At 42.7% G+C, this 14,068-nt stretch overlaps 1 non-coding gene and 1 pseudogene across 1 annotated transcript; both read left to right on the plus strand.

Annotated features, from left to right (window-relative positions):
* Positions 1-349: 349 nt before the first annotated feature.
* Positions 350-2,529, plus strand: LOC126960707 (putative UPF0607 protein ENSP00000382826; annotated as a pseudogene).
* Positions 2,530-13,394: 10,865 nt separating this feature from the next.
* On the plus strand, positions 13,395-13,499 carry LOC126961866 (U6 spliceosomal RNA). The gene has a single exon (XR_007728453.1). It is a non-coding gene; the product is annotated as a U6 spliceosomal RNA (small nuclear RNA).
* Positions 13,500-14,068: the final 569 nt, after the last annotated feature.

Below are 14,068 nucleotides of genomic sequence, written 5' to 3' on the forward strand. Positions count from 1 at the left end.
ACGGTCAACTTACATGTTGAAGACCTCCTTCTAGGTGTGCATGTGCTTATTACAGATATGCCACAGTGCTAAGTACCCCAGGACTGCAGGAAAAAATAAGAATACATCCTGTATCCATGATCAGGAAGCACACAGGACAGAGTGCCAGCTGTGGAATCACAGAGTGGCTGGGCCATGACCACCTGAATGACCTGAGGAACGGTCTCAGGCAAATTTGTAAAAAGAAATGGAGACCCTGCCTGCCAGGAAGGGATGTGGTAAAGGACGGCATCCAGTCAGGTCAGGGCACCACGTCCTCTACTTGGAAAACTGCACAGTGAGGGTGGCAGCTCCCGAGGCCAGAGCGGCCATGGAGAAGGCAGACCTGGCTCCAGGTGGCACAGAGGCACTGGAGAGGCGCCGGGGGAGCCTGGTGGGATCTGGCTGGTCCTGTGCTGTGCTTCCAGCAGGTTCTGACCCTGTAACCCAGGGGAAAGGGCTGGCCAAGACAGGTCCACTGCGTGCTAGCCAGCGCCTAGGCCAGGCGCCAGGCAGGAAGGGCTCTGGTGGATCAGCCCTGCACCCCCCATAGCCCCACAGCGGGGCCCATCCAGGGCCACACACCTAACTCCAGGAGCAGGACGTCCCTGAGGCTAGAGTCCAGCTGGCCCAGTGGAGGGGCCTAGCCCTTTGCCCTTTGACTCCTCTCGTAGGCGCCCTCACCTGCGCACTCCTCCACACCCTGGCTCTACCACCAGCCCAGTTGTGATGTCCCAGGTGCCCAGTGCGCGCAGGCCACAGAGAAGTGGGTGACTAAGGAGTATCCTCTCCGCTTCTGACCCTCACTTTCGTCTGCGCACAATTCGCTCAAAATGGGCAATTCACTAAGCATATTTTGTTCCTCGTTCCACTGCAGGTCCCGGCCACGTCATAGGCAACTTGCTCTTCGAACCTTTTTTTTTTTTCTTTTTTTCTTTTTTTTTTTTTTTTTTTTTGACACGGAATCTCGCTCTGTCGCCCAGGCTGGAGGGCACTGGCATGCTTTCTGCTCACTGCAAGCTCCGCCTACTGGGTTCATGGCATTCTCCTTCCTCAGCCTCCTGAGTAGCTGGGACTACAGGCGCCTGCCACCACGCCTGGCTAATTTTTTTTTTTTTTGTATTTTTAGTAGAGACGGGGTTTCACCATGTTAGCCAGGATGGTCTTGATCTCCTGACCTCGTGATCCCCCCGCCTGGACCTCCCAAGGTTCCACCGCAGGTCTCGGCCACGCCATAGGCAACGTGCTTGTCTAAGCATATTTTGTTCCTGGTTCCTCCACAGGTCCCGGCAACGCCATTGGCAATCTGCTTGTCTTGTCGGTGAGGCCTTCCCAGCTGGCGGGGCTCCCCGCTCCGCTCCTGCGCCTGTGCCTGTCCCGGGAGCCCTGTACTCTTCCCAATTCCTCTTCTACCCTCTGAGAGGTCCTGGGCCTTCTTTTCCAGCCAGGTGCGACGGCGCCCCTACAAGGCTGTGTCTTCTCCTTCGGAACACGGGCACTGGAGGTCCTGCCTTCTATGGTCTGGAAGCTCCCCTCAAGGAAGAAACCCATGCTGTCTGCTCGCAACTCCATGATGTTCGGACACCTCAGCCGCGTGAGGATCCCTAGTCTCAGACGCAAGCTTAACCTCTGACTGCCTTCGCTAGATGAGCAGATGATCAGGTCTTGGAATCTGACCCGGATCCCAGCCACGCTTCCAAAGACAGAGGTGAGGGCAGAAGAAGAGCCCCAAGAACCACTGGAGGTGGATCAGGTAGAGACCCAGGGGCAGGAGGACAATAAAAGGCACCCCTGTAGCAATGGGGATGCAGCCTCCACCTTCAGGCCCCTAGAGACTCAAGGAAACCTCACTTCCTTCTGGTGCAGTCCCAGGCCCTTGGAGGGAAATGTCCATCTCAAGGGCTTGACAGAAAAGAACCAGACTGACAAGGTCCAGGTGCATGCAGTGAGTTTCTACTCCAAGGGCGTGGAGTCTCTAGCTCACACAGCCCTGCTGGAGGCGTCCTTGCCTTTGGGAAGCCTGACCCAGTTCCAACAGTGCTCCCTGCCCCAGTTCCGCGCTGCTTCCTGTGTCCAGAGAAGGCGGCCTTGAATGTGCTGGGTAAAGACCACCTGTCCAGCTCTCCAGGCTTGCTGATGGTGGGGAAGGAGTTACAGCGCAAGGATCCTGCAGCTCTTGCATCAAGTGGCTCTTCTCCACCCAGAGCTGTCAGCCACAGGTCCCGCAAAAGAAAACTGTCAGGGCCACCGCTGCCGCTGCCACCGACCCCTCCCCTGCAATTGAGGTGGGATAGAGACGACCTGTCCCCACCTGCTAAGCTTCCCTGCCTATCTCCTGAGGCACTGTTGGAGCTGCGTCAGGCTTCCCAAAGGGAAAGACGGCTCCAGCAGGGCAACATAGTTAAGAACATGGGGGTATTAAGTAGAACATCAAAATCCAGGAGACGAAAACAGCCGCTTGGGAGGAGAAAGAAGACATGGCAGGGCGGGCACGGTGGCTCACACCTGTAATCCGAGCACTTTGGGAGGCCGAGGCAGGTGGATCACGGGGTCAAGAGATTGAGACCTGAGGAGCGTCTCGGCCTGGTCCCCGCACCATCTGGGAACTGAGGAGGGCCTCTGCCCGGCTGCCCACTGTTTGTTATAATTGCCCTGTGGAAGTCTGAAACGGTAGCAACTTTCCTTACCACAAACACTCTCCTTTTCTGTCACACACACAGACTGATTTGTTATTTCTAGGTTGTTCTTGAGTACTAGACTGTTGTTGATCATTGATTTTTTTTTTTCTGTCTCAGAAAAAGGAGCTGCAAGGCACTGCTTTTCAAAGAAAAAGAAAGCTAGGGAGAGAAAAAACACACATATCTGAAGGATTGCATGGACTTTGTAAATAGATTTGTTTCCAAAAGTTTTTATTTTAATCCAATCAAAACATTTGAGCAACCTGAATGGTATTGCTACCTTGAAAAGACTTAGCTGCAATTTCACAGCAGAAGCACATCATTTTGAAGCTTAACATTAGCATGCCTTTAGATTCAGTCGCTAACAGTGGGAAAGGATCATGATGTGCCTCTTTCTCCTGACTGTTTCCTCTTTTACCACTTTTACCTCTTTTACTCTGCATGGCTTGGTCTTCATACAGACTTTAATTCTGAATCAGCTTGGTCACTTCTTTCATCTTTCAAATTTCAGAGTATATTCATATCCACTGATCTCCTGCTTTGCATATCTGCCTAAAAACAATCTAGGGAGGCCAGGCATGATGGCTCATACCAGTAATGTAGTGCTATGAGAGACCAAGGGAGGAGGATTCTTTGAGGCCAGAAGTTCAAGACCAGCCTGAATAACATACTGAGACCTCATCTGTACAATTTTTTTTTTTAAAGAATTAGTCGGGCATGGTGGTGCTCACTGGTAGTCCCAGCTACCCAGGAGGCTAAGGCTGCAGTGAGCTATGATCTCACCACTGCACTTTAGCCTGGACTGCAGAGTGGCAGAAGGAAACCCTGTCTCAAGAAAAAAACAAAACAAAATCAACAACAGCAAAAAACACTACAATCTGGGAAAATAACCATGGCATTCAGAACTGGAACTCATATCAGTGCCTTTTCAGAAATGTATTTAAAATCTTTAAAAGAAGATCCACCTTAAACCTAAAAAGTATTTACCCAAATACTTTTAGCAGGCAAAAAAAAAAAAAAAAAAAAAAATGAAACTCCTTCTTTTCTTCTTTTGTGTTCTAAGCAAAAATAAAATTTCAACAAAAAGGTTATGTTTTAAGTTTCTAAAATATTTGTTACCCTTACAAATCTCTAAGCCTAAATTAGTATGGTGGCAACTTAGTTTTACTATGTGACAAATTGATTATAACATTTTGGAAAGCAGTAGTGAGTTAAATTACCCTTAATGTTTTTTTGAAAATAAGAATTTAGAAGTGGTAAAATTATGGCCCAAGATGTATTTGGTCTTTGATTATGTTTCTATACATTATTTTAATGATACAAATGATTTTCTTTTTTAAAAATACTTTGATATACACATGTAGATATATGTACCCATAAAGTTGTTGTTAATATTATTTAGTTATCATAAATAAAATATTTTTCCTTGCTACTTAATATATTAAAGATTTAAAGTGTTTTTAAAAGTCATAGTACGGATAGGCAAAACTCTGTCTCTTCCACCACTGTCCCCATTGGAATCGCCAATATATCCCATCGATTGCTGAGTTCTATATTATTTACCCCAGGGAGTCAATAGTTTGTGTGTTTGTTTGTTTGTTTAACAAACTGGTAACTCTGAACAAGTATGTGAACATGTTTAGAACAATATTCTCAACTCAGAACAATATTCTGAACACTTATGGCAGATTAACTCACTTTTAGCTGAAGTCTAATGCTAAAAAGATAAAGATTCTACATCAGTTTTAGGTAGCATCCTTTCATTTGTCCACTTCTGGAACCCAGGCTAACTCTCTTAGCCACTGATGCTTTGGGCTTACAAGTGACAGGAGTGTGTGAAATGAGCAGAGCAGAAACACGCTGTGGGGAAAGAGGAGCTCGCAGAAGACTTCGCTGATCAATGGGGCCTCTCCCCCATTGTCTTCACCCTTATCAGAACACATCAGCAACATGCAAGGGTTTTATTTTTCTAAATTGTTTATCTGGATCCATTCAAGGTCACTGTAGAAACTTCCATCCTACACTTCTTCAGGAAGCATTTATCAGGGAGGACAATCTATGCAGAATCTCATGCGAGAGGTTAGGGGATGGCATTGGAGGCTTAGGGAAAGGAGGCCATTACAGGAATTTCATTTCTGCTATCGGGAGAGAATATAAGCACATGCAAAAAAAATTACTCCTTACGTTGCCTTATGCTTTACTACTGAGCAAAAACATCCACATACACTAAGTATTATATTTACCTTCATTATGACTGAGGTGAAGGGACAGATACTATGAATGTCTTTTATTTTATTTATTTTTACATATTTTTTATTTTGATAGATTTAGGGGATATAAGTGCAGTTTTGTTACATGGATATATTGTGTAGTGGAGAAGTCTGGGATTGTAGTGTAACCATCATCCAAACAGTGCCCTTGGTACCCGTTAAGTAATTTCTTATCATTCACCTCCTCTCCGACCCTCCTACCTTTTCAGTTCTCCAGTGCCTATTATTCTATTCTCTATGTCCATGTGAACACATTACTTAGCTCCCACTTATAAGTGAGTCATCTACATGTGATATATGACTTTCTGTTTCTGAGTTATTTCACTCAAGATAATGGCCTGCAGTTTCTTGCGGGTTGCTGTAAAAAAACATAATTTCATTTTTCATGGCTGAGTAGCATATCATGGTGTATACATGCCACATTTTCTTTATTCTATCCTTTGTTGATGAGCACTTAGGTTGATTCCATGTTTTTCCTGTCGTGAACAGTGCTGAGAGAAACATAAGAATATAGATATCTTTTTATATAATTATTTTTCTTTTGGGTAGATGCCCAAAAGTGGGATTGCTGGATCAAACGGTGGTTCTATTTTCAGTACTTTGAGAAGTCTTCATACTGTTTTCCATAGAGGTTGTACTAATTTTTATTCCCACCAACAGTTTATAAGCATTCCCTTTTCTCCACATCCTTGCCAACATCTGTTATATTTTTACCTTAATAATAACCACTCTGACTGGTGTGAGATATCTCATTGTGGTTTTAATTTGTATTTTGCTGATGACTAGTGGTGTTGAAAATTTTTTTACATGCCTGTTGGCTATTTGTATGTTTTCTTTTGAAAAATGGATTATTATCCTGTTTTAGAAATGAGGAAAATATGTCTGGGAATATAAGAGAATTGCCTGTGGTAGATGGCATGCCTGGCTAAGTTTCTCACTCTTTTCTATCCATCCTCTTTACCATGGGACTGTCATTTGTCACATAAGGAGTGGGGAATATTGCCTGACTCCTTGACTGGGACGCTGGATTTATCATTTGCATTGGCCATCAGAACAAGAGGGAAGCAATGATTCTGAGTTCCAGCCTCAAAGCAACTTGCATGTTTCCGTTTACGCTCTTGACCCTCCACTCCCACCATGAGGACATGCCCAAGCTGATCCATGGGTCCCAGGAGAAGGATGAGAAGGACATGGAGCACAACCACCCTGGCTAAACCCAACTGCAATCAGCTGACCAGACCTGTGAGGAGTAAGAATTGGTTGGTCATTGCAGCCACTGAGTTTTGGCTTAGTTTTGCAGGACTAACTAACACATTGCCAAAAACTACACAGATAGTTAGGAACTGAGACAGAGAAGCAGTCATTCCTCTTGCCTTAAAAATCGTTGACATTCTATAATGCCAGCCAGATCTCCTCCTAAACATATTTATGGGTAGACAGCTTTTAAACTTTCTTTTTTTTTTTTTTTTTTTAGATGGACTCTCGCTATGTTGCACAAGCTGGAGTGCAGTGGCGTGATCTCGGCTCACTGCAACCTTTGCCTCCTGGGTTCAAGCAATTCTCCTGCGTCACCCCCCCTGAGTAGCTGGGATTATATGTGCGCACCACCACTGCAGGCTAATTTTTTGTATTTTTAGTAGAGACAGGATTTCACCATGTTGGCCAGACTGGTCTCAAACTCCTGACCTCAAATGATCCACCTGCCTTGGCCTCCCAAAGCGGTGGGATTATAGGAGTGAGCCACTGCACTCAGCCAAGAAACTTTCTTTTAGTAAGCCGTACCTTATCTAGTCCAATATATCTCTCATGATTCCCAAACATAGTCCAGCGTCTGTCCACCAACCATTCCTACACTTGATTTTCTTTCTCCATGTACCCTGATGTAGTGCCTGTTTCTCCCTCTCAGCTCAACCGAATCTTCTACTGATTGAGCACCCTCTTCTAATCCCCGATTTTGAGAGCTCCCCTAATTCATCAATTCTCTGCCTACCTGGAACTTAGCATTCTGATGTGGTCTAATCCCACTCAATTACACCCTTAATCCCCACTCTTGAGGACTGTATCCCACACTTGCCTCCATAGCTCAGCATGGACTGCACACAGGAACCAAGACCTCTCTTCCCTTGGTGCATCTATATGCACAGATGAGTGAATAAATAAATAAATGTTGGAAATAATTAAACTCATTGAGTATGAGCTGCACTAGTAGGAAGGCTAAATTAGTACAACATCTTTTTTACTTCTTGTATAATTGCTTCACATCTCTAGACTGCTCAGAAGCAAATACAAAGATCCTGTGACACTGTCTTGATCTCTTGTCATCTGAAATATTACGGATAAAAAGAAATAAGTGTACCTTACCCAGAGAGAAGAATGCTTCCATTCTCCACCAGGTGTCTCCTCAGGTTCAGCCATTTTCTGCATCCCTGTAAAAGATCAGCTTGTGGCTAGGTCTAACAAGCACAAAACAGAGGAAACCCACCTCCTGTAAAGGACTGCTGGGTCTGTTACATACCAGAGTAAGGCAGACAGAGTTACAACTTCAAACATTACCTTCCCTGCGTGCAACGTGGGCACACAAATATTTAAAAGAACATACCTTTTGAAAGGTATGTTCATGGATCATTATTTATCAAAAATTTCCAGCTCTTCTTTTAAAATTTAATTTCTACCTGAGGGAAAACCTTGATTTCTATGCATATTACATGTATTACCTTTGGTATATAGGTGGCTTATTAGCCGATTTTGGTATTCTTCATTACCCATTTATTGGAACTTTTGCATTTGAAAGAAAACCAAATCAGCAATAATAGCCCAGGATTTACTCTGTTGTTCTTTCCAGCTTTCCAGTTGCTGCACTCAGAGTTGTAAGCTTATATTAGCCTTGCCAAAACTGTCATCCCTGTACTTCATTTCCCCTGATGTGATTATTATGCATTTTATGTCCATATCAAAATATCTCATGTATCTGATAAATATGCACACCTACTATGTACTCAGAAAAATTTTTTAAACTGTCATCCTTAAGAAGGGCTGTTATTATCACCAATAGCTCCTCTGTGAGCCCAACTAACTGAGAGGCTTCCCAACATGGAGCGAGGCCTAGGTCATTAGAGAGCTGTGTAGTCAGTGAAAGAGGAAGAGGAGAATCTGCCAGCTTGTGTACAAAAAGACACAGTTTTCAACTACAGAACTTGTATAACTACTAGGCGCTCCTGAAAAGGCACTTCTTATTCATATAGAGCATGCACACTGGTATTATTTCTTGCTATTTCTTTTCAGGGACTTCCCTGGATACTTATTTTAACACAGTTTTCTCAAACGTGTGTGTGTGTGTGTGTGTGTGTGTGTGTGTGTCTGTAGAGGGAGTTGCACGTGTTCACATGGATAAACATGATCTAGGAATAAGATCAAATACTGCTTTGTCCTGGGTGCTCCATCTTCTAGGGAGGGCCTTACCAGATGAGAGGGAAGGAGAACGCATTGCCGGCCCACTGACTTGCTAATGTCCCTTTCCACAGAGACCCACAGAACTGAATAACCTCGTCTTGCACTTTAAGATTGTGCCTATGACCTAATCGGGTAGATCACACTGAGGATGGGGACCTAGAATGGTGGAGATGTGATGTTGCGGGCTGAATTGTATCCCCCTACCCAAAAAAAGATATGTTGAAATCTTAAATCTGGCATCCCAGAATATGACCCTATTTAGAAACAGTGTTGTTACAGAGGTATGCAAGTTAAAATGAGGTCATGAGGCTGGGCATGGTGGCTCATGCCTGTAATCCCAGCACTTTGGGAGGCGGAAGCAGGAGGATTTCTTGAGGCTAGGACTTTGAGACCAGCCTGGACAACATGGTGAAACCCCATCTCTACTAAAAATATGAAAACTGAGGCGAGATAATCATCTGAGCCTGGGGAAGTTGAGGGTGCAGTGAGCCATGAGGGCATCACTGCACTCCAGCGTGGGTAAGAGAGTGAGACCCTGACCCCTCCAAAAAAATCCATTTAAGCCATCATGATGGTGGCTTATGATATGTCACTTGTTCAACTACTCATTCTCAATTACCCCATCTAGTCATTAAGTCCCAAAGAAATGCTTGGGTTATAGCTACCATTGCTATGTTAAGCAAAAAATTCCACAAAAATTCAAGATAAAATAACAACCTCTAATGTCAATTTTTGTCATGCATTTTAGGTAGCGTAATGTTTAGATACGGGAGCATTATTAAGCAGCTGAGGAGAATTCGAATGAAGGAGACATTATTGTGAAGTTCTGTCAGACCCATCACACTTCCCTCAGCTCTGAAGCATGCCTGGTGTGATCTCAGGGTTAGAAGGACAGCCCGGACACTAGCATTCCCATCCGCCATTACTGGGGTGTTGAGTCCTACTGCCAAGATCTACCTTGGATGCCTTCCTGTCCTCCCATCCACATTTTCATTCTGGTAAGGTATGGAGTCAAATATTGGTATAAACACAGAGTAATGATACTGATATGGTTTGGCTCTGTGTCCCCACCCAAATATCATGTTGCATTGAAATCCCCACGTGTTGCAGGAGGGCCTGGTGGGAGGTGATTGAATCACGAGAGTGGACTTCTCCCTTGCTGCTCTTGTGATGGAGTTCTACTGTGTAGCACTTGCTTTTTCACTCACTCCTTCTCTTGCTCCGCCACGGTAAGATGCGCCTGCTTCCCCTTCACGTCCGCCATGATTGTAAGTTTCTGGAAGCCTCCCAGCCATGCCTCCTGTTCAGCCTGTGGAACTGCGAGTCAATTAAACCTCTTTTCTTTATAAAGTACCCAGTCTCAGGTAGTTATTTAAAGCAGTGTGAGAACAAACTAATGCAGACACTGACTACTTGCGGATCTAGTTTTATAACTACATAATCTGGAAAGGTGGAAGTGTTAAAAGGTGTGTGAGTAAACAACACAATATGTTCCAGGACATCTAGAAAGAAATAGCTATTCTCAATTAAATAGCTCTACTCACAAGGCAGGGAGACTTCACAATACACACAGCTCTACTCAGATTTTAATTCAGCCCAATTTAACTCAATATCTATTAAGGGGCCCCGCCCCCATGCATCCAATGCTGCATTGATGTTTACACAATGTTTCTGTTTTTCTTTTCTTTTTTTCCACTGTTTTTTCTTTGCTTGCTTTCAAGAAAAAAGTACTGCCAGATTATCTCCCCTATTGGATCTCTTGCATATTAAAAAAAAAAAAAAAAAAAAAAAAACTTTAAAAGTAATGGAAGAAACCAAAATTGTCTTCTATGAATGTACTGATGTCTTCTTTGGGGAGATACAGGGCATAGACATTTGGAACTGAGAACCACTCTTAATATAAGGGATCTTTGGGGTTTTGGGAGCTGACCAGGACCAAGTGATAGATGCCCTTGACTAAGATGTTCTCCAAAGAAGATGGCCTTGTGCGACTACACCCGAAGGCGCACAGCTAGAAACTGAGCTGCAATAAAAAGATGCATGTAGACCATGAGTGAAGACACCTGGGAGCAGAAGAGCATCTTGGTCATGTTTTATTCCCAGCAACTGACATGATGTCTGCCCCATATGAAACCTCATCGATGTGTCCTGAATGAATAAAATAGCAAGATTGCTAGTGACTGGACTTGAGGTAGATAAAAAAATAAATAAAATACAATAAATCAAAGTAAAGATAAACATTGAACTCATTTGGATATTGAGTTCTTCACCCTCAGAATCTTATCATCTCTACTACTCTTTCTCACTCAGAAGTCAGAGTGAAATTGATCAATTAACAAACCACAAATCTTGAATTGATTCTGTTTGTTTGTCATGGGTTGAGCAGGAGGTGTGCATGGTATATTTGAGACTGCTCTAGAGTTACTATGCCCTGTAGGGGGGTATTTCTAGAAAAAAAAAATCTACGAAGACTGGCAGTTTTCCATTCCACCATGACTGCCTACACATTTCTCCTGAAGCTGAAGGCAAAGGGCTCTTACGCCATAAGTGCAGCTCAGGGTGGGATGGGGTAGGGAGAGTGATAGACCAAGCCCTGAGAACAAGAGCACACTATGGATAGAAAGAAATTCTTCCCGGCATAGCAGACTGTGACATAGAGAAAAATTTCAAACTTTAACTCTCTGCTTTGCCTGGATCTGTGTAATACCCATTAGAAATAGCAGCAGCTGTAGATTCAAAAAGCTGATGAAGTGTGAATTATGAGCAACTGCAGACAGAGACAGAATTCTCTGCAAATGGTTCATAAGCCCAAATACAAGGAAGCAATTATTCCAGGGAAGGCAAGCTTAGGGCACAGAGAAGGATCAGCAGAGTCCAAGACAAAGTGTCCCATACTAAGACCATTACAACAAAAGAAGATTTCCATTGGCTTAGAGCATAAATAATATTTCTCTCTCATACTCCAGTGGTGGTTTAACAGCTCCCTAGTGAGGCAAGACGTGACGCTAACACTGATGCTAAATGGTACCACAAGCATACCACTTGCAATTCTAAATATATATTTATTCTTTAGCATACTTAGAGTTAACTGAATAGTTCACTCCACAGTATGGACCTGGTCATCTCAGATAATCCTTATTTGCTTATTATGATCTCTCAAATAAAAGATATGCCCCAATTATCAGAATTTTCTCTCTCTTCTCAGTAGCCTCCTATTGACAGACAACTGCAGTCGAGATTCCAGTTTCTAGATGAGCAAAACAGGTAAAACAAACAAACAAACAAACAAACAAAACCATCTTTTAAATAATGCTTAATCAAGGTATGCTTCTCACTATATTGCTTCACAAATTCTGGAGCTGGCTGTACCTTAATTGTTTGGATGCTAGCAATGCAAGGTGCTGAGAAAAACAGCATCTGTTTATGAAAACAAATTCTCATTTTGAAGCTCCAGTAACAGAACTAGCCACATAGACAGTGGTGAATGCAAGTTATTTTCTTTTAAGTTGTGACAAATACTAAATGCATACTTTTTAGTCATTTTTCCCTTGGGAAAATGACTGCCGCAGGCTCCCTGCTGACAAAGCTTATCACTAATTCATTCGCCTTCTTTAACAATAAAAAAACATTTTCCATAAACTGAAGTGAATTTGCTACATTATAACTCAATCACCAACTAGGAGACGTTTCCTTCTGCATCAGTTGAAAAATATTTAAATTTTTCTCAATTTCTTTGCAACGTTAAGAATCTATGTGCTTTTATATTCCCATTTTTAACCCTGAAAATGCTATTTATCTCATTGTTGAAATCCAGCATGTTCTAGACACTTAATCAAACCTCTCCTGTGTCTTCATAAAGTTGGCATAAATTACATGCATCTGGGAAGGCACTAATTCTGAAATTATCAAGTTTGTACAAGTGAATAAATAGGATATAGAATCTGAAACCAAATAGAAATCAAACTTACCTCCAGTCTTCCTGGAAACTTTTGCTTTTATTTATTCATTTTCCTTTTCTTATTTGTAAGTGCTCACAACCTAAACTGGAGACAGTTCAGCTGAGAATATATTACAAAATAACATCCTTTGTTTGTAAATAGCTAAAACACTATTTGGGCAAATTTCTTAAAGAAGTGTGATGCTTTCAAAACAATCATTTAATTTAGAGAAGAAAAATTAGTTGTTATATAAATAAATATCAGTTGGTTGTTGAAAGATTATTTTGGAGGCTATAAGTAACTACATCTAAGCATTACACTACTTTCCCCAAATTACACAAATATCAAGTGTATAATTAGGGTGGAAAATTAAAGGTCTTTATGCTGTCATGATATAAAATGGTGACACCATGACTGTAGTTACAAAGAAAGCCCCATGTGAAAAACAAACAACAAATGGAAAACCCATTACAAAGCAAAGCAGCTTGTGGTGCTCTCACACAAGCATGGTATCTGTGCAATATAATTTAATTCAAGTGTCAGAAAACATTCCTCAGAGTGTCTAGACTTGCTCTTTTGAGGTACATGTCACCAGAAGTAACTCTGCTACAGGTTAAAACAGGAATCCCCAAACTTTGCTATACACTGAATCCCCTGAAGACGTTTTAACCCTGATGCCCAGTCACATCCCATCTTAAATAAATCACAATGTTTGGGGAAGGTACCCCAGACTTTAGTTTTTGCTTTGTTTTGTTTTGTTTTTTAATTGAGACGGAGTTTCACTCTTGTTGCCTAGGCTGAAGTGCAGTGGTGCAGTCTTGATCTTGGCTCACTACAACCTCCATCTCCGGGGTTCAAGCGATTCTCCTGCCTCAGCCTCCGGAGTAGCTGGGATTACAGGCACGAGCCACCACGCCCAGCTAATTTTGTATTTTTAGTAGAGATGGATTTCGCCATGTTGGCCAGGCTGGTCTTGAAGGCTCACGCCTGTAATCCCAGCATTTTGGGAGGCCGAGGCAGAGTATTATTTTTAAAGATGTGCTGGCTTCGGCAGAGCATACACTAAAACTGGAACAATACAGAGAAGATTAGCATGACCGCTGCTCAAGGATGACATGCAAGCCTTCCACATAATTTATTTTTATTTTTATTTATTTATTTATTTATTTATTTATTTATTTATTTATTTATTTATTTTGAGACCGAATCTCCCTCTGTCCCCCAGGCTGCAGTGCAGTGGCGCCATCTCAGCTCACTGCAAGCTCCGCCTCGCGGGTTCACGCCATTCTCCTGCTTCAGCCTCTCCGAGTAGCTGGGACTACAGGCTCCCGCCACGCCCGGCTAATTTTTTTTTTTTTTTTTTTCAGTAGAGACGGGGTTTCACTGTGGTCTCCATCTCCTGACCTCGTGATCCGCCCACCTCGGCCTCCCAAAGTGCTGGAATTACAAGCGTGAGCCACCACGCCCGGCCCATATAATTTTTTAAAAAATAAAAAAATAAAGATGCTCAAGTGATTCTGATGTGCAGTAAAGTTTAGGAGCTACAGTATTATAGAAAAATAAAGGTTAAACGATCATCCAAATGTCATTCAACGTTGAGAACAACATTCATATTTTGACAGGATGGATACAAGTACAGTTTCCCATTTTTTATTTTGAAATCTTTGGGGATGGATATGTTTTATTATGTGGCTTTTTTTGTAACTACAGTCAC

Source organism: Macaca thibetana, chromosome 8 (assembly GCF_024542745.1).
Source record: "Macaca thibetana thibetana isolate TM-01 chromosome 8, ASM2454274v1, whole genome shotgun sequence".
Lineage (NCBI taxonomy): Eukaryota > Metazoa > Chordata > Mammalia > Primates > Cercopithecidae > Macaca > Macaca thibetana.